Source organism: Antechinus flavipes, chromosome X, assembly GCF_016432865.1.
Source record: "Antechinus flavipes isolate AdamAnt ecotype Samford, QLD, Australia chromosome X, AdamAnt_v2, whole genome shotgun sequence".
Taxonomy (NCBI): Eukaryota; Metazoa; Chordata; class Mammalia; order Dasyuromorphia; family Dasyuridae; genus Antechinus; species Antechinus flavipes.
Window position 1 is genome coordinate 32,187,169 of NC_067404.1, and position 25,891 is coordinate 32,213,059.

The following is a 25,891-nucleotide window of genomic DNA, read 5'->3' on the forward strand; positions in this document are numbered from 1 at the left end:
CTCGTGCACTCGGTACCCAGCCCTACCTCCTGGGGTCTCTCATTTCCTTCAAAGCTCGGCTCATACCCCAGGCCTTTCCTGACCCCCCCTTTTCCCCCCCTTACAACTAGTACCCAGCAACTCCCACTCCCCAAACTGTCTGGCATTTAGATACTAGTTAAACATCCCCCCCCAAAAAAAAAAAAACTTTCCAGCGCCAGCATCAAACATACAGTAAGTGCTCAATAAAAGTTAGTGGTTCCAGGGATGGGCCATCCCTCAAAGTTCCTTTCAGAGACCATGACATTTACAAAAGCTATATTTGGAGCTTTCTGGCTCTCCAGAGCTCAGTGAGAATTGGGGGGGGGGGCAGGAGGAAGAAGAGGAGGAGGAGGAGGAGGAGGAGGAGGAGGAGGAGGAGGAGGAGGAGGAGGAGGAGAAGGAGATGATTTCATTTTATTCCCTTCTCCAGTGCTGGATGTGTCATCAGGAGAGAACTGGGTTCAAATCTCAGAAATCTGCTACCCCTCTGACCTAACCTCTCAGAGCCTCAATGGCCCCATCTGTAAAAGTAAGGTGACAAGAGCTCTTTATTCATTCCTGGAAGCCAAGGTGCCCCAAGTATCAGGGACTGAGGATGCAAATAGAAAAACAAAACAAAACTAGGCAGTGACTGCCCTTGGGGGGGGGGGGCAGGGGGGCACTTCCATTGGGGAGGGGGGGATCAGGAGGAAGGGAGCCTGAGTCATAGAAGACCTTTGTGTAGGTGAGAATGGGGCAGGGGCTTTCTCTGGGAGGTGGCGCTTCGGGCTTGGAAGGAAGTTCGGTCCGGGGAGCAGAGGTAAGGAGGAAGTGCTCTGGGCCGGCTTTTGCAAAGGCGTGGGGGCAGGAGATGAAATCTGAAGGCTGGGCAGGGAACAGCCAGGAGGCCGGTTTGGGTGGAACGCAGAATTCCGCGGCAGAAAAGCGTACACTGAGCCGGGAAAAGCGGGCTGGGGCCACGTTATGAGGGGTTTTTTTTTTTTTTTTAAGCCAAACAGAGGTGTATTTGATTTTGGAGGCGAGAGGGAGCCACGGGAGCTTCCTGAGCAGAGGAGTGACAGGGCTGGATCTATGCTTTCAATTTCCGTTATTATTATTATTCATACTAAGAAATTCCCAGATGCTTCTCAGAAGGGGAGAGGAAGAAAACATTTCTGTCCTGCTGGAGCCACACACTGAGTCCTGAACCAGATACCTTTAAAGCAGGGGGCTTGGGGAGGGGCGGGCAGGGGCGGGTGGGGGTGGGTAAAGAATGAAGATGGACTCCAGTCTAGCTCCCTCCTCCCCACCTAACTTGCCTTGGCTGGGAAAAGGGGGTGGGGAGCGGGTATGTCACTCGCAGACCTGGCAGAGGCCCAGTGAACTCACTCCATGCTGGGCGAGCAGGCTAACCTCACTCCCACCTCCGCCCAGCTCCAGTGTCTTCCCCCTGTGTCCCAACCCCAGACTCGGGGGCGGAGGAAGACTGTGGCTCCGAGAAATGCCCCCGCGTTTCTGGGTCATTTCTGTGGGCACTTCTTCCAGGAAGCCCTCCCTACGGGGGAGCTGAGCGGCCCCTTCATTTGACAGACGAGGAAACTGAGGCCCAAGGGAGGGTAATGCCCAGTCCAAGGTCACGCGGCTCGCGATCCAACCGGGATCCTCGAACCGACCGCGTCCGCTTTCCGCCGCTCCCGAGCTGAGCCGAGCCGAGAGCGAGCCCCGCAGCGCTCGGTCCCGGGCTCTCTCGGAAAGCGCTCCCGAGGGCGGCAGGCGCGCGGCAAACGCGCGGCGGCTGGAAGGCGCCCCGTGGCCCCAGGGCTGCGCCGGCTTACCTGGAGACAGCGTCGGGGTTCTGCCCCGGGCTGGGGCCGGGGAGCGCACGCTGTGGCTACTCCGCTAGCGGAGGCGTCGGAGGAGGCCCCAGGGGAGCCCCGCGGGGGCGGGGGCTGGCCGAGCCACGGCCAAGGCCACCTCAGGGCTCGCGTCCGTCGGCCGCCGAGCTCTGAGAGCCCCCCACTCCGCGCGCAGCCCGGGGGCTCGGCTTGGGGGAAGGGGGGGGCGGCGAGGAGAGCTTCGCGGGCCCCGCCCACCCCTGGACGCGCCGGCCAATGGGAGCCGCACTCAGTCGCGGTCCGCCTCCCTGGAAAGGGTTTCAAAGCAAGGGGGGCGGGGCTCCTGCCTCCGGCCTCCACCAATCGCCGCGCAGCTGGGGCTCCCTCGTGTCACAAGGCGAGGAAGGGAAGGGAGGGGAGGGAACTGGAGAGGACGGCGGAGGGAGAGAGATGGCCCGAGGGGGACTTGGCGCCCCGGACCACCGAGGTCTCCTCGGGGCCGGCCGAACCGAGGTGCGCCGAGGGGGCCCGACGATAGGGCAACGAGCCACGCTGGGGTGAGACGCGGCAGAGACTGGCGGGCCGTCCCGGGAAGCAGCCTGGCGGTAGGAGCCTGGGCGAGTCACCCGCTGCCGCCTCCTGCTCTCGCCTAACCTCTCGGTGCCCCCGGCAGCCTCTGAGGTGTCAGGGCACGGGCCGCTTTGGGCCAGGGCGTTTCCCTCTCCGGAGTTCTCCGGGCCGATGAAACCACAAATCTGCCCCCCTCTCCCTCCGAAACCACACACACAAAAAGCCTCAAAAATAGACAAAAGCAAACCGTCTCTGCCTTCACACAGCTTACATTCGCCTGAAAGAAGCTGTTAATCCATCATTGAGCACTCAATAAGCCTCTCCAACGGACGGGGGCGGGACAGAAAGGGGTGGGGGGGGGAGGGGGCTCGGCACCTAGGGCATCTCCACAGAGCCCGAATAAACACGAGATGATTTTTAGAAGGGATGAGGCACTGGCACCATTAATGAGCAGGAATTAAGGCTAGGGGGCCAGAAGTGACCTCACTGATACTCCCGCGTCCTGGACCAGAGGAAACTCGCTCTAGCAACAAGTGGGATGCCTTCTCTTCCACCGATGGGCCAGGAGAGCGGCTGGGACACTGAAAGGTTAGGGGGCCCACCGTCCCCCAGCTAAGGCTGTTGGGACTTGAACCAACTAATGCCTCTCCGGCTCGGGGGCCAGCTAGCTCTCTATCCCACAGTGGTCCTTCACTCATTAAATAAAGGGATCTCAAAACACACCCTCTGATTGTTTTAAATCAACGGGATTTAAAACACACCCCGATTTAAAACACACCCGGATGAGTGTGCCCAAAGAAACCCGGATGAGTGTGCCCAAAGAAACCCCGCCAGTGTCAGGTAGAGAGGAACCGCGAGCCTCTAAGAGGGGTCTCCCTCAAGGATCGCCATCGGGAAGCTTTGCTGCCCACAACACGATCCCGAGGGCCCCACTAGCCTAACCCTTGGGGCCCAGATTGGGGTTGGCAGCCGGTTTAGGGGAGCTAACTCAAGAGGAGACCGCAAGGAACTTGGCAACCCGGAAGGGGGAGCCAGCCGGGTGAAACTGGCCGGGCGGTCCCACTCTTCCCCGGGGGTCTGGAAGTTTCAGAAAGAGCCTCCACCTGCCGGGCCAGGGAGGGCCAACCCCATCTGGAAGCCTGCTGCTTTGGTCACCCCATCCTGGAGGTGAATGAATGGAGGAAGATGTAATGCTTCCTATGCAGAGCGAGAGAGTGCTGGGTCTCTCAGATTGGGCTCCCGTTCATCCTCCCCAGGAGGCTGGAGCTAGCTAGCTCATGCATAAGGTCCTGGGAATCGGGAGGCGCCTTCCAGGCCACTGAAATACAACTCTCTCGTTTAACAGATGAGGAAACTAAGGCAGAGACCAGGTCGAGATTCTCACAGAGCATCGGGGGCAGAATTAGAACCTCTCCCAGCATCAAGTCTCTTCATCCGGATAAAGTACGCCATCTATCTGGGGCTCCTTCCCTTGGATCTTGGATTCTTTTCTTCCCCTTCCTCTGCCCCCCTCCCCCAACCAGTCCCCTGCCAAAGCCGGGGTTCCGGAGGAGGGATAATGGAGAATTCACTGGCCTCGAAGTCAAAAATACTGGATAGCAACTCTGCCTCCAACTTGAGCTTACTGAGTGACCTTGAGCAAGTCTCTTTTCCTTCCTGGGCCTCAGTTGCCTTTTCTGAAAGGGTGCAGACTAGAGTATCTCTGAGGTGCCTTCTAGCTCTAGACCTCTGATCCGGTGATCTCAACTCCCGTCTTCCCCACCCGTGCCATCCCCATTACCGCCAGCCGCCCTCCCCAGGCCAGATAATCATCTTCTTCGTGTGCGGATCGGATGATATCACCGCCCTGCGATTGGGTACCCCGGGCAAGGCTGGGAAATTGTAGGGCTTGTGGGTTACTGCTCACCAGTCTTCACTGAAACATATGCAATTTGAACATCCCAAAATAAATATCTGCAGGCCGGGGAAAGTGGAATTTTCTGGTATTAAAAAATGTGTACATTTATTTTTTGTAAAAGGAACACGAAAAGGCGTCCCTACTTACCCAGACACCCGCAGACACGCACCCCACTTCCCCGGGCGGCTGCCTACTCGCACCTAGCCCTGGGCCTGCCTGCGGTTCCCTAAACACAGTTTGTTATGTCCCCCCCCCCCCCCAATGTCCAAAACCAGCAGGGTTTCTCTGTTGCCTAGAGGATAAGGGCCCAGCTTCTTTTCCTGGCATTCACGGCCTCTCCGATCTGGCTCAGTCCAACTCCCCAGCCTGATCTCACACTCCTCCCCTCCAAAGAACTTTAGGCTTCAGCCTAACTTCCCTATTCCCCATCCCCCAAACCCATCACCCAACTGCCGCCACCCCGGCCCCGGCCACCGACCGGGTCATCCCCAGCGCCTGGGATCCTCTCTCTTCTTTCCCCTTCCGTCTCTGCCAATGAAATCCTCCAAGAAGTCTTCAATTCTCTCGGCTGGGAGCGATCTCCCCGTTTGGGGAATTTCCACAGTCCCGCGTTCTGAACCCTTTTCTAAGAATCGGCCCATCGTACCTCTGTTCTCGATTGCTCCTTTCTAGCAGGATCTAAGTTTGATGAGACCTGCATACAGTAGGCACTCAATCAACGTGGGGAGAGGGTATTATTAATAATACCTGACATTTGAGAGTACTTTAAGGCTTGGAAATTAATTAGATCTGTCAGTTCATTGAATCCTAACATTTACACTCTGAAGAAATAGAAAATTAACGTGAACATAATTATTTTTGTTACTATCGTTACTGCCCCCATTTCACAAGGGAGGAAAGTGCGATTGCCCGGGCCACACAACCAGCTGTAACTGTGGCAGGATCCAAATCTCCCACGTGACCTCCGGCCCCTGCCCCTTCGCCGGGTCCAAGCCGGGGCCAGAGACCTGCCTCTCGCTCTCCCGCGTCCACTCTCCCATCCAGGGAAAGCCGCTCCAGGGAGCTCCATCCTGGTTGATGATTACAGGCTGAGGAAATCAGCCCTGTCTCTAAAACCATCTGGTGCCCAGACACGGGTCCCTGCCCCTCACCGCCAGGCGGCCCGGCCAGGCCAGGTCTGCGAGATCCCTACTGGACAGGGACTCACCCCGCCCCCTCCCAGCCTTCCACCTTTTACTCTGGGAATGATAATCTGATCAACGGTGAGCGAGGCCTGGGGCCCAGCTGCCTTAGTTCCTGGGAAGGGTGTGATTATGTACTGTCCTCTGGCTAGCACACTCCTCCTCCTCCTCCTCTTCCTCTTTCTCTTCCTTCTCCTATAATCCCTGGGATTCAGATTTCCAAGCAACCTAAACAAACTCAACTCCCCATTCCCTCATTCCCATCTACGTCAGTCTGACCCCTGTCATGGCTTCCTCCTGCACTTCCCCTTACTTCTGCTGTACCCCCACTCCGCTGCTGAAGCGCCCTTTGAGAATTTAGACTCCCATTTCATGAATAACAACAACATTGGCTACCCTTTAAAGAGCACCTACTATGTGTCTAATGGGCTAATGTTCGTCCTCATGCATTTAGATAGCACCTACCATGTGCCAAGCACTGGGCTAATCCTCCTCCTCATCCATTTAGATAGCACCTACTATGTGTCAAGCACTGGGCTAATCCTCCTCCTCATCCATTTAGATAGCACCTACTATGTGTCAAGCACTGGGTTAATCATCATCATCATCCTCATGCATTTAGATAGCACCTACCATGTGCCAAGCACTGGGCTAATCCTCCTCCTCATCCATTTAGATAGCACCTACTATGTGTCAAGCACTGGGCTAATCCTCCTCCTCATCCATTTAGATAGCACCTACTATGTGTCAAGCACTGGGCTAATCATCCTCCTCATTCATTTAGATAGCACCTACTATGTGTCAAGCACTGGGCTAATCATCATCATCATCCTCATGCATTTAGATAGCACCTACCATGTGCCAAGCACTGGGCTAATCCTCCTCCTCATCCATTTAGATAGCACCTACTATGTGTCATCATCAGCTAACATTTATGTAGCACTTACTATGTACCAAGCACTTTAAAATTATTATCTCATTTGATCCTCACAACAACCCTGGGAAGTTACTATAATTTTTGCTATTATCATCCCCATTTTATAACTGAGGAACCTGAGGCAAACAGAGGTAGCAAGTGACTGTGGCTAGTTTTGAACTCAGGGCCAGCGTACTCTCAGCTGTGTTCCCTTCCAAAGTCTTCTTCCCAGAAGACACTGCATCCACTCTCTTCTCTCCTGCCCCCTAACATGATATACCATTGCCTCACCCTCACATCTCTCTCCCTCTTTCGCCATCGCTCAGCAATCTCCCCTTTCTTAAAATTCATCCCATCCCTCTTCCCCCCCCATCTCCCCAAGGGGCTATTCAGCTCCCAACTCACTGATCCTTTTTTCTCAAGGGGTTCAGTACCAGTCTCACAATCCTCCTTTCCCCCACTACACCCTAAATCCTTAAAGACTGCATTCGATGGCGCCCCAAAACCCTGGTCCCCTGACCTCCTCAGCAGCCATGGATATTCGCACTCCAGCCCCTCCACAGAGAGACCGCTCTATGATGCAGAACTCGGAAATGCTTCTCACCACGAGCTCCAATCTTCCCATCTTCCTCTCTGCCTTACTGATTTCTACCTCAGTGCATCAACTCAAGCCTCAGTCCATTACAGTATAGTAGGGTGACTGGCAGAGATCTGAATTCAAATCCAGCCTTGGAAATTACTAGCCAAGTGACCCTGGGTATACCTCAATTTCCTCAATAGTAAAAGGAAGAGCAGATGAAATAATATCTTGAAAGTGCTTGGTAACTGTGCCGGCACATAGTAGGTGCTTAAGAAATGGTTTTTCCCTTCTTTTCCCCCCTTCTCTCCTAAACCAATTGTTTCCCTGGTTCGATCCTTCCACCTTTCCCTGCAAGTGCCTCCTTTGACCAGTTCAGATCACTTGTCTCCTGCTTCTATCCCCTCTCATTCCTTTCCAAACCCCAGCTCGGGATGACACCCCCCCCCCACCCTCCCACATCTGACTCGTCCATCTCTCCTCCTGAGCTGCCAAACTCCACTGGAAGAAGTCCCACAACTCTGTTGACTTGTGTTCACTGCAAATTTGCCCTGTCTGATCCCAGTGGAGCCATCGCTGGGGCGGCACTACCCTTTTCCACTTCCCTCCCAAGCAGGATTTGAAAACAGGTCTTCCAAAGTCCAGTTTCTGAACCGAGTTCTGCTACCGCTATTTTTCCCCAAGGTCACCAGTGATCTCTTTATTGGGAAACACAATGGCCTTTCCTCGGTCCTCCTCCTCCCTGAGATCTCTGCAGCTTTTATCACTAAGGATGAAAGGTTTTCTGGGACACTTCTCACTCCCAGTTCTCCTCCTCCCTTCTCTATCTGAATGATCAGTCTCTTTCACTTTGGCTGCATTGTTATGGCCTGTCAATTTTATCTTTGCAGTGACAGGCCCGGAACTCAACGTCACGTCTCCTAAATCCATTTTTTGATAGCCTTTGATATACCCGATGACTAGCAGGCCAATTTGTAACAAGCCGTTGAAGAACGGAGCCCAGTGAATGACTCGACTATAGCTGTGAGCCACGGAATATCAGATAGCCTCTGAGAAACTGCAATTGAGGAGCACCTAAAAGTCAGAGGAGAGAAGAATGGTGGACCCAAGCAGGCTCCGATATAGTCCAAACAAAGCATCAGGAAAGATGGATGCTGTAAACGGAGGTGTCACACTCAAGAGGCTACAAGCCACCGGCTAAACTCCCGAATGCTAGAACCAGGTTAAAACACAAGTGGGACGTACATAGAAACAACAAAATCATAGTGATCCACTATGAAAGATCTGGTTCTTCTCAGCGGGTCAGTGATCCCAGGCAATCCCAATAAACTTTGGCTAGGAAATGCCATCTGCCTCCGGAGAGGGAACTAGGAAGCCTGTATGTAAATCAACACACGCTAGGTTTACTTTTTCTTTGTTTTTTTTTTTCCCTTTTGTTCTGGTTTTTCTCTCTCAACATGATTCATAAAAAAATGTGTGTTTTAAAAGTTAATAGACAAGTATAACCACAAAATAAAACAATTAAAAAACATAAGTGGGGAAACAGATACAAATCCAAGAAAACAAAGATAATGCTAAAAAAAATTGACTTTTGTGACATTTCCCGAATGTGCCCCCTTCTCTCCCCAGTAACTGCTGGTGGGCCTGCCCGCCCCAAGGCTGTCCTTACTATTCCTCCACTCAGTGGTCAGAATGACCTTTCTAAAGTATAGGTCTGGCCATGTCATGCTCCTATTCGATCAAAACCAGTGGCTCTCAATCACCTCCAGGATCAAATGCAAACTCTCCCTTTCCCATCCCCAAGGATTCTGAGACCTAGTAAGAAGACCTCTTTGCTGGTCTTCACCCTAGACCCCTTCACTTGCTGTCCCTCTCGCTTCAGACTTTCTCCCTCTTCTCCTCCCGGCTCCCCTCCAGTTCCTGTTAACTCTCACCTTCCCCGGGAAAAGATCCCCTTCAGAGGCACCTTCCCTCCGTTGATTGATTATTTTCAGTTCGGATAGTATGTATCTGAGTCATACGGAGTTGTTAGCCCGTTAGCTCCCGGTGAGACCGTGAGCTCCTTGAGGGCAGGAGCTTTGTGTTTCCAGAGTTGAGCACAGAGCCTGGCACATAACACACAAACTTTCACTAAGTGACTCAGCGTTTCCGTCCTGCCCCCTAACTGTTAAGTGTCTCCTTAGGCTCTGTCCCGGGCTGTCTTTCCTTATCTCTTCTATACAAGGAGATCACTTGGTGATCTCATCGGCTTCCAAGGAATCAACTCCTATCTCTAAGCTGATGATTTCCAGAACTCCCTCTCAAGCTCACGTTTCAAATCACCAGCTTCTGGATGGCCATTTCTATAGGGATGTAACTTCTCCGAGTCCCTACATCCGAAAAGAGAACATAGTGATTGCTCCCCCTAGAGCTACCCCTCCCTTCTGTACTCCCCGTATCTGGTCATCCGGGGTCACAACCTCAGTCTCACCTTTGACCTTTTCCTCTCCCCTCTTCGATCAGGTCGGTGGCCAAGTCCAGATTTCCCATGCCGGCATCTCTCCCGCTGGCTCCTCTCTTTTCCCGGGGTCACCAAGGAGTACTGCAACAGCCTCGAGGACGGGCCCTCCCCTCCCCCCAGCTCCAAAGCCCAAGGCGCCCTGCCCCTCCCCCGCCGGAGCAGCCTCAGTGACTTGGGCTGGCCTCCGGGACGAATACCGAGTGCTCCGTTTGGGACGGAAGCCCTTCCTCCCTGGCTCCGAGCTACCTCTCCAGACGTATTTTACATTACTCCCGCTCCCACTGTCTACATTCCGGCCGACCTGGCTCGCTCCCTGCTCCCCGGGCAGGCGGGATATTCCATCTCTGCTGCCCGGCTGGCGTGGGCCGCCCCCCAGGCCTGGAAAGCGCTCCCTCCTCACCTCCACCTCACAGCCCCAGCCTCTTCCAAGGCTCAGCTCAGGCCGGCTCCTGCTGGAAGGGCCCTCTCCCTCCTTCCCTCCCTCCCTCCCTCCCTCCGGGAAAAGACTCTCTATTTACTTTGTTTCTGTTAGACTGGCTGCTCTTTCCCTCTCGGCGAAACAGAAGCTCCTTGAGGGCAGGAACTTTCGTTTTTCTCCCAGCATCCCCAGCAGCGGGCACTAGGGCACCCTGCAGGAGAAGGCCTTTTCTGGCCGTTTTCAAGGCTTAAGAACGCTGGGTGGAGATTCAGAACACTTGGATTCTCCAATCTCAGCTCGGATCATTCACTGGGGCTGTGTTGCTTGGGACAAATCCCCTAACCCCTCTGAACCTGCTGAACGAGGAGACTGGACTCACAGCTCTAAATTACCTTCCAATGCTTAATCTTATTATCCTAGAAATATCAATATAGAAAGTTTAAATAGGATTATATCATATAATCCGATTTCCCAAGAAAGTCACTTGCATTTTCCCTTCCTTCCAAACAAAAATCTTCTCTAGCTCCCTATGGCCTTTTGAGGAAAATTCAAATGCATGTTCCTGGCATTCAATGCTTCTTCACAATTTTATTCTGGCTCACATAACTCCTCTCAACATATTCTAGGCTTCAGTAAAACCATGTTCCTCTCTGATTCAAGGCAATTCTAGTAGACTTGTGATGGAAACTGCCATCCGTACCCAGGGAGAGAATTATGGAGACTTTTGTTATCGTTGTTGTTTGGTTGGGGTTTTTTCTCTTTCCTGGTTTTTTCCCCCTTTTGATCTGATTTTTCTTGTGTTTAACCTATATTGGACTGTTTGCTGTCTTGGGGGGGGGGAGGAAAAAATTGGAGCACAAGATTTTGCAGAGGTGAATGTTGAAAACTATCTTTGCGTTAATTTGGAAAAATGAGATTTTCCCCTTCTGTTGTTGTTTGGGGGGGTTTCCCTTTCTTGTGTTTTTATTTTCCCTTTTGATCTGATTTTTCTTGCGCAGCGTGACAAATATGGAAATATGTTTTTAAGAATTGCACGTGTTTAACCTATATTGGACCGCTTGCTATCTTGGGGGGAGGGGGAGGAAGGGAGGGAGAAAAAATTGGAACCCAAGGTTTTGGGGAGGTAAATGTGGAAAATTATCTTTGCCCGGATTTGGAAAAACAAGATACTATTAAACAACAACAACAACAACTGTGTTCCTCTCTGTCCCTGAACACGCTTATCCCTCCCACATCCCATGCCTTTGCTCAGGCTGTTCCCTAAGCCTAAGATATGGTCTCTCCTCCCCATCCTTTAATATCTGATTACAATGTCCTCTCCTCCGGGAAAGCAACCCCGATTCACGCCCCTAATTGGTCAGGCCCTCTCCCTTCTGATCCCCCACAGCAGACTGTCTATAACTCTTTATGACAGCTATCTGGCAGATCACAGGGTCCTAGATGCAGAGCTCCAAGGGACTCCTGAGACCATCTACTTTGCAGAAAAGGAAACTGAGGCCCAGGGAAGTGAAGGAACGTTTCTAAGGTCAGAGAGATAGCAAGTGTCCGAGGAGGAATCGGAACTCAAGCCTTCTAACTCCAGAGCCAGGATTGGAATCACTCTGCCACGGTTCAAAGCCACCTGGATAGCCTGGCCCCTTCCCTTTGGCCGTGTCCAGTGAGACTCATGGACCCTCTTCTCAAAATCACGTTTTTAAGTCGAAGGAAACACTAAATATTACTTAGAGGCGAGTGAAGCAACGATACCATTTTTCCCCATCAAGAAGCCCCTGAAATCCATCCACAGACCAGGATAAGGAGGCGTGCACCGGATCCTCCGGATCTGCATTTTAGCACCCTCCCAGAGTAGAAGCACCATGGGGACAAGGCCAGTATCTTATCGCTGTGCCTAGAACCGAGTTGTGTACACAGAGGGAAAACCGGATTTGTATCTGGAGCCGATGAACGTCCCAGGTGTCTCCACGTCCTGTCTGGCCCTGCGTCCCCTAGCCCCAAATCTAATAGAATGTATTCCCCGCCTCCCCTCCCGTCCTCGCTCCCCACCTTGAGAAATAGCAGCAACAACTGCGGGGCCGTCCTACCCCACCCCCATGCTTGTTCCCCAGTGCCAGGCCCAGAGTTGGCATCCACGAGGACTCTGCGTAAGCTGACACCCCGCAGCCGAGACAGTGTGGACCCCTCTGGGGGCTGGCCAGGGATGAGGCGGGAAAAAGAACAGCTGGAAAAGCGGATGCAGTCTCCCCTTTTTTCTGCCCAGGACCCCCTTCCCCCCCCCCCCCCCCCCCCGCACCTTCAACCCTTCCTGCCCTTAGTCCCTAGATTCCCTTCCACTTCCCCGGAGACATGCATAGACAAAGGCCCTGGGAAGAACTGGATCTGGAGCCGAGGGGTCATGTTTTGCACTCCTGGCACTACTTATTAGCTCTGCGTGCCTTTGGTCTAGTCACTTCCCCCTGAGAAGCAGCATGCCATGTTGGACAGGGCTTCGGCTAGGAGTGGGAAAGACCTGGCTTTGAATCCTGCTTCAGATACTCATTAGTGTGCCTCAGTTGACTCAGCTGTAAAATAAAGGGACTCCACCCAAGGGTCTCTAAAGTTTCTTCCAGCTCAAAATCAATGATCTAATGAGTCTTCTTGGGGCCTCAGGCTCCCCATCTGTACTCTGAGGGAGACCTGATTAAATGATTTCTTTGTCCCAACCCTTTCTTTATTGCAGGATCAGAGCAGTGGGGTGGTTGGGACAGCCAAACTCACATCCCAAAGTAACGGGAAAAGCAACGGATTTGAAGCCAGAATGCCCAGACCCCCGAGCTGTCCTTTGGGATCTTGGGCAAAACTGCTTTCTCATTTGTTACCAGGGATAACCCACCATCTCAAGAGCGTCTGGCGGCTGTTATTCGGTAGTTTCGGCAGTGTCCGACTCTCGGGGACCCCATTTTGAGTTTTCTTGGCGGAGATTTGAAAGTGACTTTCTTCTTCAGCCCATTTGACAGATGAGAAAACCGAGGTAAACAGGGTGAGGTGATTTGCCTGGGTCACACAGCTAGTAAGTCAGCGTCCTATCCACTGCAGCGCCCCCTAGCTGCCCCAGGGTGGTGGTGAGCATTCAATGTAATGTTCCACTTAAACAGAAATCATTACTGTTATGCTGTTGATTGGGCAAAGGAAGGAGGCCTTGGAGGTGGAGCTCAAGGTTCCTCACTGGGACCTGGGCTTGAATCCCAGCTCAGTTACTGGCCAGATTGCAGCCCCCCTACCCCCCCCCCCCCGACTAGGGAATTCAGCAGGGCTAGAGAGCCACTGGGTTTCCATTTAAGTTTAATATTATGTGACTGGTGTGAGCATGAAGAGTGCCCGGGGATAACGGGAGGGGAGGAGGAGCTGGCTAGGGGACGCAGTGGGAACAGGGAAAAAACTAATGGCTCTTGGGGACCTGAGTTCAAATTTTGCCTCTGACACTTAGCATTCATGTGATCCTGAGCAAGTTCCTTCCCCTCCTGTTTCCACCTCCATTAAATGGACTAGATGGTCTTCAAGTTCTCTTTCCGCTCTAGGCCTAGATCTTATGTGTAACTTTGGGCAAATCTCTTCCCCTCTCTTGACCTCAGTTTCCCCCTCTGTCAAATGAGAGGGATGGACTAGATGGCCCCTGAGGTCCCTTCCGGCTCAAGAGCCACACGGTGTGGAAAGTATCAGAGAATTCAACAAGAGACCACGGTCTGAGTTTTGTCTCTGCCATTTACTCGATATGTGCTGGTGGGCAACCTTGTTGAACCTCACTTTCCTTACCTGTAAAATGGGTATATTATATCGGCAGTGCCCCTGTCACGGCCCGTGATCTCTGCAAAAGGCAGAAGGAAGACCACGTGAGGATTATTAAGATCAGAAAGTCTGACATCTATAAGAGCTCTGCCGCCACCGAGCCCGACTTCCTCATTGTCCTGAGAGGGAAACTGAGGCCCAGAGAGGGCTCCATTTAAGGTTACGGAGATAACAGATCTCTGAAGTCAAATCCAGTGCCAAGGAGGATGTTTAATCAATTCCCCATGATGCTACCGCCGTGCGTGTGCAAGCTCGTGAGAACACTCCAGCGTGCGCTCATGCGTGGAAAATGGGAAAGATCCAATTTGATACTGGGTAACGACAGCACCCCCACCAACAGGAGTAAAGATCAAGAGAGGCGATATTCGGGAAGCCCTCCGGAGCTCACAGAGCCTGACCGAAATGTTCAGGAGGCGCCGGGACTGTTTGTTCTGCCTTCCGCAACTTTGATGGTCTGTTTCGAGTCCAGCTCTCCCACTCTAGTTCTGAAGTCTGGCCAGCTGATGTTCTATGCCTCGGGGTCACTTCTGGCCCCGATATTCTGTACGTCAAGGTCTCCCTCTCCACCCCCCCCCCAGCTCTCTGCATCGCACCTGACAAATAGTAGGTGCTTAATAAATGCTTGTGGACTGACTGGGTAAAGGACAGGTTGACTGACTTTCCCATTCTATGTTCTAAGGTCTTTCTCAGCTCTAAGAATCTGAAGAAAAGGGGAAGGGGCGGAGGGTAATACCTTGCCAGCACAAGGAGGAGAAGAAACTGGGGGCGAGTGAGAAGCTGCAACCCTCTGTTTAGTCCTTGAAAGCCTCGGAACCTGTACAGAATCTCTCCTCCCTGAGAGAACTCTGCCCCATGCCTGTGGCCGGCGAGGGCCCGTGGCCGGTGAGGTCCCAGAGGCCCCGGCTCCTTCTGCGCCATTAGCTCACAGACGGATGGGAAGACATCCGGGGAGCGCTCTCCCACTGACTGCCGGAGGGCCGGCACTCACAGACGGGATGGAGAGTGAGGGCCACAGCGAGGGCGGTCCCCAGGGACCGTTGCCAGGAGGAAGAGACATCAGTGACAGAATGGCAGAACTGAGGGGGGCCTTAGAGTAGAGAACGCGGGGATCCAGAGCAGAGATCTCAGAAGAGAGGACATCAGAGCTGTGAAAAGGAAGGCTCTCACAACAGGGGGATGTCGGAGCCGGGAAGGCCCTGAGAATACAAAATCTGACAACCTTTGAGAGTTTCCATCCCATCCCTTTTTTCCCTCAGAGAGGGAATCTGACCAAGGTCACGGAAACAACAATTGGCAAAAGAGGGCCCTGTACCTCGGCCTTGGGACCCGACTCATACATATACACTGCATCGCCACAGATACAGAAAAAGAGTGGCCAAGTCCAACGGGAGTCATCTTCAAGGGGGACGGAGCTGAAATAGATTTGGGGAAGGCCCAGAATTTGGAGCTGGGCCTTGAAAGATGAGGAGGGGGGGGAGGATGGAGATCACTTGAGGTAGAGGAAACCGGATGAGCAAAAGCCAAAAAGGTGGGGAAGGAGAGACGGGTGGCACGGATGGGGAGGCAAACAGACCAGGGCGGTGGGAGGGTCGGCATTTCATGGGGGAAGAGATAAGGACGCAAAGGAAAATTGGGGCCGGAAGGCGGACGAGCCTTGAATGCCAAGCTAAGGAATTTTAATTTTATCCAGCGGGAAAACGGTTTGAAGGCTTTCCCCGCATAATAGAGAGACTTTAGGCAGGTTAATCCAGGTAACCGGTCCTAGAGGGAAAGGGGAGGGGAGAGAGAGTCTGCGAGTGGTGAATTGAGGCTATTAGGAGACTATTACAATCCCCCCAAGGGGAAGGTGAGGAGCCCGGGTCGAAGCCGGAACAGAGAGGAGGGGCTAGAATTCAGGACACCTGGGAACAGGCTGGGGGGGTGGAGGGGAAAGGGGATGGGGAAAGGGAAAGGGAAGGGGGAGGGGAAGGAGGAGGGGGAAAGAGCCAAAGGTGACTCCCTGGATTCCAATCTCCTAGACTAGGAAGACCGTGGGGCCATTAACATAGATAGCGAAGGCAGGAGGCGGGGCGGCCTTGGGGCAGAGATACCTAATTAGAGATCAATTTCCAACAATAATAATAACAGCTCCGAGGTCAGACTAGCACTTTATAAAGCAGCGGAGAGGAGCGCTGGCCGGAGAGCCCGCGGGCCGAGAGTTCGAGTCCGACCTCGGCCACCACTGGGCTACCCCTAGATTCAATTTAACTTCCCGCCGCCTCGGGCGGCTATCTAAAAAAAACAAAACCCCAAAAGAGGCAGTGATATGCATCGGAGGAAGGACTTTCCTTTCACCGGAGAAATCCCAAATCCAGCCGCCCTCCCAAAAAGCCTGGAATGCATATTATTCCAATTGATCTTCACAACGGGATGCCCCATGGTGGAGAGGAGAACGTGAAACTACGTGACCTTGGGCAGGTCCCTTGCTCTCTACCTGTTTCCTCACCTGGAAAACGAATTGGGAAGAGTTGTTCCTTCCCGGTTCTGGCCCTCGGATCTACGGGGGGAATGGGGAGAGACGCTCTCTCCCCAAGCCCAAGTTTTCTCCTCTGCAAAATGAGCAGCTGGTACGAGACGCCTTGGAGATCCTCCCCAGCTCCCCAGCTAGGGTTCTCCCACCGGCAGGAAGTCCGGCCGGCCTCGGGGAGTCTGGCGTGATCGTGGCTTGAGGGGTGCCTCGGCGGCCAGGCCAGGGGCGCTATGGAAAGGGATGGGGGCGGGAAGCTATCGAGCACCTTTGGGGGGGGCGCTCCGCGCTCCCACAAAATCCCCCTGCCCCTCAAGCCTCCGTGCTCAGCCTTTACGCGGAGGCCGCGGAGGCCCAGGAGGTCAGAGGAGGATGTAACTTTGCTCTTAACACCCAGTCGCCGGGGGCCTAACCCTGCCCCGCCGTTCCAGGTCTGCCGGGATCTGGCGATTTCTAAATCAGGCCAGACAGGGCACAGGCAGTGACAGGCGAGGGGGAGGGGGAGGGCCATCCCTTCCTTCGCTTCGGGCTCGGGCGAATGGTAGAAGCGGGGGCACGGAAGAGGCAGGAAGGCCCGGGGCAGACTTCCCCGCGCCAAGCACCGTCCGGCTCGGAAGTCTGGGCTCGGACTTCCTCTCCAGATGATTCTGGGGAGACCAAGGTGAGGTCCATAGGCGAGTCCGGGCCACGGGAGCCTCAGAAATGACCCGAGAAGGCAGAATAGGCTCGAGCCGGAAGGGCTTTGATGGCAGGCCACTGAGTTCGACTCCCTCGTTCTCCAAAGTAGGAAACTGAGGCCAGGAGAAGCCGAAGGACTCGTTTGGGGCTGCACGGGCCCGGAGGTAAAACCGGTCCCGAAACGGGCCCGTCCCCCGCACGTTCCCTTTAGGAGGACGAGAGCCGCGACTTTGCGAGACAGTCCGAGTGCATCAATCAATCCCAGTCGGTAAACATTTACTCACGAGCTAGCAAATATGCGAGGGACTGGGGGGAGGGGGGATACGGGGGAGGATCAGACCTAACCCTACCCTCAAGGAGCTTCCAGTTCGTCTGCAGGGAAACCAGAAATCCACACGGAAAAAGATAAGCCGTTTTGTTTGGAAGTGCCAAATGAATGGTATAGACATTAAGCGCTTTAGGAGTTTAGAGGCAATAACCCTCCCGGGACGTAGAATGAGCATGCCCAGATGCCTCTAGATTTCCTCTTCCCCCCACCCCACCCCCAATTTCCCCTCCCCCTAGGCTCCTCTGTCTGGGAGTCACAGGGCAAGAATCCCAACCCTATTTCCTATTTCCTCTATCTGAGAGGGGCTGGGATAGGGGGCGGGGGGCACCGTTCCCGACAGGCCGGGGCACGGGGATTCGAAAGCTTGGGGCGCCCTTAGAGATGCCCCCAGAGAAAGCCATTTGGGCGAGGAGAGACGCAGGGAGCCAGGCTTAGGGTTGAGGTGGGGAGGGGTGCAGAGACGGAGAGGCGCAGACAGAGACGGACAGAGTGAGAGGGAGAGAGCGGGGACGGGAGAGGGAGAGAGCGGGGACGGGAGAGGGAGAGAGCGGGGACGGGAGAGGAGACAGAAGAGAGACATGGGGACAGAGGGATGGGAACGGGGGGAGAGGAGAAGCAGCCCAGACAGGGGGAGGCTAGAGGCAGATAAGGGGGCAGGGACGCAAATTGAGAGGGGAGACGCAGATAAGGAAAGGGGGTGCAGAAGGAGCCCGAGAGAAAGGGGGGCGGAGTGTAGCGGGAGAGGTGAGAGGAGCGGCCGAGGACGAGCGATGGGGAGAGGGACAAAGGCGGACCGGACGAAGGGAGGTGATGGCGAGAAGAGGGGAAAGGTGGGGTGGCGGCCGAGAGGGGATGGGGCAGGGGCGCGGGGGGCCGGGGGCGGGGGCGCCGGCCGCGGGCAGCGCGGAGCGCAGCGCGCAGCGCGGGGCAGCCCAGCCGAGCCGAGAGGGGCGGGCGAGCCCGGCCCCGAGCGGCCGAGCGCCTTCCCTGCCCAGCCGGCTAGCCCGCCCGGCAGCCCGCCCGCCCGGCCGCCCGGCCGCGGGGAAAGGCGGGCGCCGCTCACCTGGCTTCCAGCGCGCCGGGTTCCTCGGCGGTCCCTTGGCGCGCCACAGGGTCCACGTACTGGGCTTGGGGAGGCGCAGGGGCGGCCCGGGCCCGGCCCCGGCCCCCGGCCCCCGGCCCCGAGGCTGGTCCATGTGCTGCAGCGGCTCTCCGGGCTGCTCCGCTCCGCCCCGCCCCGCCCCGCTCTGCTCCCGAGCCGAAGCCGAGCCCGGACCTGGCGCTAGCAGGACGTGGAGCTAGATGGCAGGGGGAGGGCCCCGACGGCCGGACGGGACGGGCTGCACCGCCCCGGCTGCTCCGGACCCCAGAGCACCGCCTCCTTCCTCGGCCCGGGGCGTAGCCAGCGGGGCCCCCGCCCTGCCCCGCCCCCAAGGCTGGTGCGGGGGGGTGGGGTGGAGGGAGGGGGGGCTTTCACTGTGACCCGGACCTTGGGCGCTCCTGTAGCCCCAGTGCCACGAGGTCTCCAGCTCCTGCCCCCTCTCTCACCCCATCTCATTCCTGTCTCCGAGCTTCCCGGCCCCTCCCCCCTCCCCTCGGGAAGTAGCGGACCGTCGGGAAGCCACCACAATTTGCTGTGTGTCCTCGGGCTAGACACTTCCTCTCTCTGGGCTTGTTTCCTTAGCCAGAAAATAATAGTCACCGCTCCCGTGGGTTGCGTTCTAAGGTTCGCAAAGCATTTCGCGCGGGTTCTCGGTATTTCGACAATGGCCCTTCACTTCTGCCTTTGGGGAAACGGAGGAGGGAGGGGGTGGGACCGAGGGAGTCTGGGTGCACACACGGGTCCCCGTTTCCTTCTCTAGCTCCCCGACGGCCCTTTCTGCCCCGAGCCCCGGGAGCGGCCGTGCCCGAGCCCGCTCCGTGTGGGTCGGAAAGCCCGCGGCGCAGATTCCCAGACGGGCGGCTCTGGGAGCCTCTGTCACCGGGATCCGAGGGGCTGGCAGGGCCCGGCACCCCCGCGCGCCTCCAGCCTCGCCTTTGTTTTCAGGGTTCCAGATCGGGTCCCGGGGGCCCCTTTCTCTCTGGCCCCGCCAGGCACGTGCTCTGCGTGAAGCACCCACGGAGGGAAAATGAAACCTTTTCCCTGGCACGTTCGTTTGACCCTCTAACCCCCTCCAGCTATTGTCCTTCTATCTCTTCCTCCCCTTCTCAACCAAAGTCCAGGAAAAAGCTTTTGACACGAGGCCTTCTGGGTCTCTTTTCCAGGTTCATCAATCAATCATGTCTGGACTTCTAACTATCTGTGGGTGTCCCCCAAGGGTCTGCTCTCTCTCTCTCTCTCTCTCTCTCTCTCTCTCTCTCTCTCTCTCTCTCTCTCTCTCTCTCTCTCTCCTCATTTCTGTCTCTCCATTCTCTCTCTGTCTCTCCTCATTTCTGTCTCTCCATTCTCTCTGTCTCTCTGTCTCTCTCTCTCTCTCTCACACACACACACACACACACACACACACACACACACACACACACACACAGACTGCCTTCCATGAATTCATTGATTACCTCTATGTAGATAACTCCCAGATCTCCAAATCTTGTCCTAGCTTCCCATCACTTTTTGGACATTCCCAACTTGAGATCCCTTACAGCTCGACACATTCAACTAGAGCTCATGCTCTCCACAGCCCGCACCGTCCCCTTTCTAAACTTCACTGTGTCTTTTGAAGGCACCATCATCTTCCCAGTCACCACTGGGGCTCCTCAAAGCCAGCCTCAACCCATCCTTTGTAGACTTCTGTGCCTCCGGTACCAAGGGGTGACCAACTCTACCTCCACATGCAATGACCCCTCAACTGGAGTGTTGCTATCGCTGCCCCATCCCCCAACAAATCTTCCCTTTTTCCAATGCACCCCCCACTCAACATGCCTGAAGCATGGGTGAGACTTTGCCATTCCTTTGCTCAAGAAGTCTCATTAACTTCTCACCGGATTTGGAACAAAACTCAAACTTCTCTGCTTAGCATGGAGAGCCTTCCACGGGGTCACTGGTAATCCAGACTGGTGGATTATCTCCCCTCCCCCCAGCACTCACTATCCAGTTCAATTGTACAAAACACTCCATCTCTGTCCCTTTGGATGACAGTCCCCCGTGTCCATCTCCCGTCTGTCCCTTTGGACGACCGTCCCCCGTGTCCATCTCCCGTCTGTCCCTTTGGACGACCGTCCCCCGTGTCCATCTCCCGTCTGTCCCTTTGGACGACCGTCCCCCGTGTCTGGGATACTTTCCCTCTTCACCCCTGACTCTTAGAATTGAAGCTCCCTTTAAAACTCGGTTCAAGGGCCACCTCCTTGGGGAAAACTCTCTCCATTCCCCCACTGACCACTGTTTCCACCCCTCCTCCATCGCTGCAATATATTATATATCCAGTGGTGTGCTGGAGCCAGCTCAAACTGGCTCCCAAGAGCCAACGCTTAAATTTGGAGTGTGAACATTTACACCTCCGAAAATCGGTAGCGACAAATCAGGGCTTGATTTATTGTTTTGTTAATTGTCTAGACGTAAGAAAGTGACAGACCAAGTGTTAATAATACAGATTAAACTCAGAAGTGTGTCATGGGCAAGTGGGTAATTTTTTCCCCAGAGGACTAGTTGTGAAACATTTATCGGCACGCCTCTGTCCATACATAGAGAGAGACAGGGATGATGCATTTATTTGTAAATATATTAGCTTTCCCATCTTTCATAGCTTCGCATCACCAGGACTCGGTATGGTGTCCGGAACACAGCAGGCACTTAATAAATGCTTGTTAATTGATTCACTGTATTTTTTTTAAAACCATATGGTTACAGAAAGCTGATCGGTCCGTATAGTATAAATACAGAGGGTGGAGACTTGAGGTGGGGAAAGATCCAGATGTGGGGTGGGGGCCGGAGCCGTAGTCTTCCTATTTTAATAAGCCTGAGCAATATTTTACATCAACCCCTAGGCTAACATTCAAAACCCAGCCAAGGTTGGTCTGTTATTTGCCTAGCTGTTTGAAGCCACAAGGTGGTGAGAGACTCCAGCATGACTGCAAGCCAGAAAGACCACGTGGCTGGTGACTCGAGTATAGTGAGAGACAAATCAAATGTTAGCCATGCTCCTTGTTGGGTAATTAATAAAGTGCCATCCTGCCATCCTGCCATCCTGCGTGCTTAACTGATTATACACCAGTAATAGGGGGCTACAACTGCTACTGCCGCAGCCAGAGCCCGCCTCTCTCTCTCTCTCTCTCTCTCTCTCTCTCTCTCTCTCTCTCTCTCTCTCTCTCTCTGTCTCTCTCTCTTTCTCTCTCTCTCTTTCTCTCTCTGTCTCTGTCTCTGTCTCTCTCTGTCTCTCTCTGTCTCTCTCTGTCTCTCCCTCTCTCTCTCTCTCTCTCTCTCTCTCTCTCTCTCTCTCTCTCTCTCTCTCTCTCTTTCTGTCTCTCTCTGTCTCTCTCTTTCCTCTCTCTTTCTTTCTTTCTTTCTCTCTCTCCCCTCTCTCTCTCCTCTCTCTGTCTGTCTCTCTCTGTCTCTGTCTCTCTCTGTTTCTTTCTCTCTGTGTCTCTGTCTCTCTCTCTCTCACACACACACACACACACACAAAATCTCAATTGATCCTCACTACAAGGCCATGGGGGTGTCCTTATCTCCATTTTGCAGAGTAGTTAACTGAGGCTGAGAGACTTGCCTATGTTCACACAGCTAATGGGCAGAATTGGAACCTCTGTCTTTCTGATTCCCGCTCCAGTCATCTAGCCACAATATCAGTGTCTATTTGATGAGAGTTGGACTAGGCATCTCTAAGGTTTCTGCCGACTCTAAACTAAGTTGATTCGTTCCCTGTTGTTTAATAAAGTAAGGGAACAGCATCCTTTCAGCTGGGACTCCTGCTCCGGCTGCTTCTGGATCCCCCTGCTCTGTCTGCTCAAGGCCAGGGCAGGAGCTTTGCTTTCCTCAGAGCCCCTGCAGCGGACGGGCGGCCAAGTATGGCAGAGATAGTGCCAGCCTCAGAAAAGGAACAAGTCTGGGTTCAAACCTACACACACACACACACACACACACACACACACACACACACACTGGCCATGTGACCCTGAGCAAGTCCCAACCTCAGTGCCCCAGGCAACTTTTAAGGGCTAGAAGTTGCAGAGCAGGTACTACCCCACTGATCCTTTCAAGATACTGGAGTAAGTCCCCATCTGTATTGGCTTTTTCCCGGAGATAAGGAGGGTGCCCAAATGTTCCCGGAGGAGGCAAGAACCAAAGCTGCAACAAGTTAGGCAAACAATGCTTTGTGCCAGGGCACAGATTTACAAGACTCTGATAGCACTTTACTATCAGCGAAGAACAGAACGGAGCACCAGTGCCGAAGAATAATTCATTTCAATAGGAATTTGCCAGTTGGGAGATGAGTAAATAGAAGATTAGACTGGGGAGCCGGGAAAGCTTGCGTTCTGATTAGCCCCAGGTGTTTCCTAACTGGGTAACCCTGGGCAAGTCACTCAACTTCTATCTGCCTCAGTTTCCTCTTCTGTGAAAAGGGGATAACAAGATACCCTTCATCCCTGACCTATTGGAGGGCCAAAGAAGGTACTATACATCCGGATTTGCAAGCTGAAAAGTGCTCTCTAAATCTTAGCTATGATCATCCTACTCTGCCCTGCTTCTTCCCTCTACGGAGAACTTCCCAGCATCACCTTGGCTCTCCCAACCCGCAGCACACGCCTGAACTGGGGGACCCTGGAAGCCTCGTTTGCAGTGTTTGCCCCAGACACGAAAGTTCCTGGTTATAAGCCACCTTCCCTGTTCCAAGGCAAGACACTCGAGCCCCGAAGCCAGTTCGGCGGTGGCCCGAGTCTCGATCTCTTCCGCTGGCTCTCTAGGACAAATGAACCCTCTTGTTCCCAAGTCACCCGATCAGTTCCCGTGCGTGTGTGTTGGGGGGAGCGTAAACGATGCCTGAGTCTTTCTCGATCAATCACAGAAGCAGAATCGCATAATTGTTCTCATGCCTGAAGATTTACAAATATTACAGAGAGCTAGAAGGAACCCGAAAGAGAAGGAACCAAGAGAGTCCACTGATGCTGTGGACAGAAAACAGTATTTGGAGTTAGAGGACTTGAGGTCAAATTCTTCGAAGTGATCTTGGATAAACCATTTCCCTTCTGTGGGCCTCAGTTTCTTTATCTGTAAAATAAGACAGTCAAGTCTAAATGGTCTTTAACGCCCTTTCCAGCTTAAAAGCTATAATCCTATGACTGTCATTCAGTCATTTTTCAATCATGTCCAACTCTCTGTGACCTTATGTAGGGTTTTCTTGGCCAAAATGCTGGGGTGATTTACCATTTCTTTCTCCAACTAATTTGACAGATGAAGAAACTGAGGCAAACAAGGTGAAGTGACTTGCTCAAGGTCACACAGCTAGTAAGTGTCTAAAACCGGATTTGAACTCCGAAGAGGAGCCTTCCCGACTCCACAACAGGTGCTCTATCCGATACAGCGCCACCTAGCTGCCAATCCTAGGATTAGAGCTCATCTAATCAATCAACCAATCGACCTCTTCCTTCCAAATACTTTCTAGGAGTCCAGGTTAGGGAATCTATGACCCTCTTCCTCCCTCCCCTTCCTCCCTTCCTCTCCTGGACTCCAAGACAGGGAATCTAGCACCCTCTTTTCCCCCTCCCCTTCCTTCCCCTCTTCTGGACTCCAGATCAGCTGCTTCAGCTGTGTTCCAGAAAACAGGAACTGATAATGTGTTGAACTGCACCTCCTTTTCATGTGGACCATTGACTTCAAAATGCTGCCCACCCTTCCCCTCCCCCCCCCCATACCCAGCATGCTCTCTCTGTCCGGGCGGGCCCAACTTCTCCTCTTGGCTCTTCAACCCTGCCCTGTAGCCTCCCAGCATGGAAGAATGACTGGGAGGACCCCACCCCCAGTCTGAGGGCTTCCAGGCCCTTTCGCTTCTCCTTTCCCTGCTTAGCCTTCTGCCTCGGTGGCTGACTCAGGGACAAGTTCCCCTCTGAGGAAGATGACGCCCCACTCAGCTTCCTCAGGCTCGGTGGGGTTTCCCTTTTGCTGCTTCGGGGAAGGTCTGCCACGGCAGCCATTTCCCACATGGTCACCCCAAAAAAGACTGCAGAGAAAGCTTAAGCCATGACACGGGGCTGGCTTTGGAGTCAGAAGGGCTGGATTCCACTTCCACCTCCTTTTTACTACTCCCTGTATATGCTGGGGTCAGTCCCTTTCCTTTCCTGAGCCTCAGTTTCCTACTCTGTAAAAAGAGGGGCTAGCAGACCTCTGAGGTTCCTTCTACTTCTGGATTAGGACCCCTTAGTAGGGCCTAATTCTGACCCCTGGAATGGAAAAAAAACCATCTAATATTCTGTCTTCCACATGACAGCTTTTAAAATAGAATCATAGGATAGTTATTGCTATTAATATCAACACAAACTGCCAGCCTCTCAACAAGCCCGGGAGGAGTTGAGGGAATGCATTTACTCTAATTCGTTTTAAAGTAAGGCTCAGAGAGGTTCGGACACTGAGCCAAAATCACACAGGCTCAGAGCTTGGACTCGAGTGGAAGTTTTCTAACTCCAAGCCCAGAGTTATTAAAACAGAACTGAATTATTTCAATGACATCACGCATCATTTAAGGCTCTTCCCATCAAACTACTTCTCCAGTTTCATACCTAGCTCATCCGAATTTTCAGTATGTGCAGGATCGACTCCTACATCCCCAGAGACCGGCTAGCACAACTCCCTCATTCTACAGAGAGGGACCTGAGGCCCGGGGAGGGGAAGGGACTTGTCTAACATCACACGGCGAATACTAGATCTAGGGCTCTAAAAGGGAACCTCAGAGGCCAGCTAGTCTAATTACCCTTTTTAACAGAAAGGGAAACTGAGGCCAAGAGGGAAGAAGTGACACGGATTTGAAATCGGGTGTTCTGACTCCAAATTGAGCATCATTTGTCCTACTTCACACTGCCTTCGTCCTCGTCGGTTGCTCATTTTCTACAATGAATGAAAACCATTACCTTTCTGCTGCACTTTGACCTCACATCACTGTCTCTTCTGTATAATATAATGGGATAACAAATCCCTGAGGATGTATCTAGAGACACTTCAGCCATGAACAAATCAATTTATAGGTTCATTAAAAAAAAAAAAACAACACGAATCATGGATTTAGATCTTGAGATATCTCATCCAAAGCCCTTCCATTTTGCACCAGAGAAACTGACAGAAATTAGTGACTCTTCCAAAGTCAGCCAGGTGAGAAGTGGCCCAGCTGGAATTAAACTTCCAGTCTTAGATAGCTGAGGTTAAATGCAATTTAACACTTAAAAGATTAACACAAATAGGAAGTGGCAGAGCCAGGCCTCAAATCCAGGTCTTTCTACTGCAAAATACAAGGTTCTCTCTACTACTCCACACTGTTTCCCTACTTTCCATTCCCCAGAGGAACAACATTAGAATACTGCTAGAAGAGAAAACTTTGGGACCCTACAGCATCAGAAGCACGAGCCGCCTGTTTTTCCAATTTATATTACTTTCTATAACTGCGCTCTAGACTTGCGTCCACTTTTCTCTCTGACCAAAGTGTGGAGTCATCAAAAACGTGTGTACCGAGTTTAGGGAGGAA

At 53.4% G+C, this 25,891-nt stretch overlaps 1 protein-coding gene across 2 annotated transcripts in view; it reads right to left on the reverse strand.

The window, feature by feature from the left end:
• Positions 1–18,409, reverse strand: part of STARD8 (StAR related lipid transfer domain containing 8) — a 69,474-nt gene extending 51,065 nt beyond the window's left edge. For both annotated transcript variants that reach the window (XM_051968202.1, XM_051968201.1), the window contains exon 1: positions 18,292–18,409. The gene's annotated coding sequence lies outside the window, so the exon portion shown is untranslated. The remainder of the gene's footprint in view (positions 1–18,291) is intronic.
• Between the last annotated feature and the right edge of the window lie 7,482 nt (positions 18,410–25,891).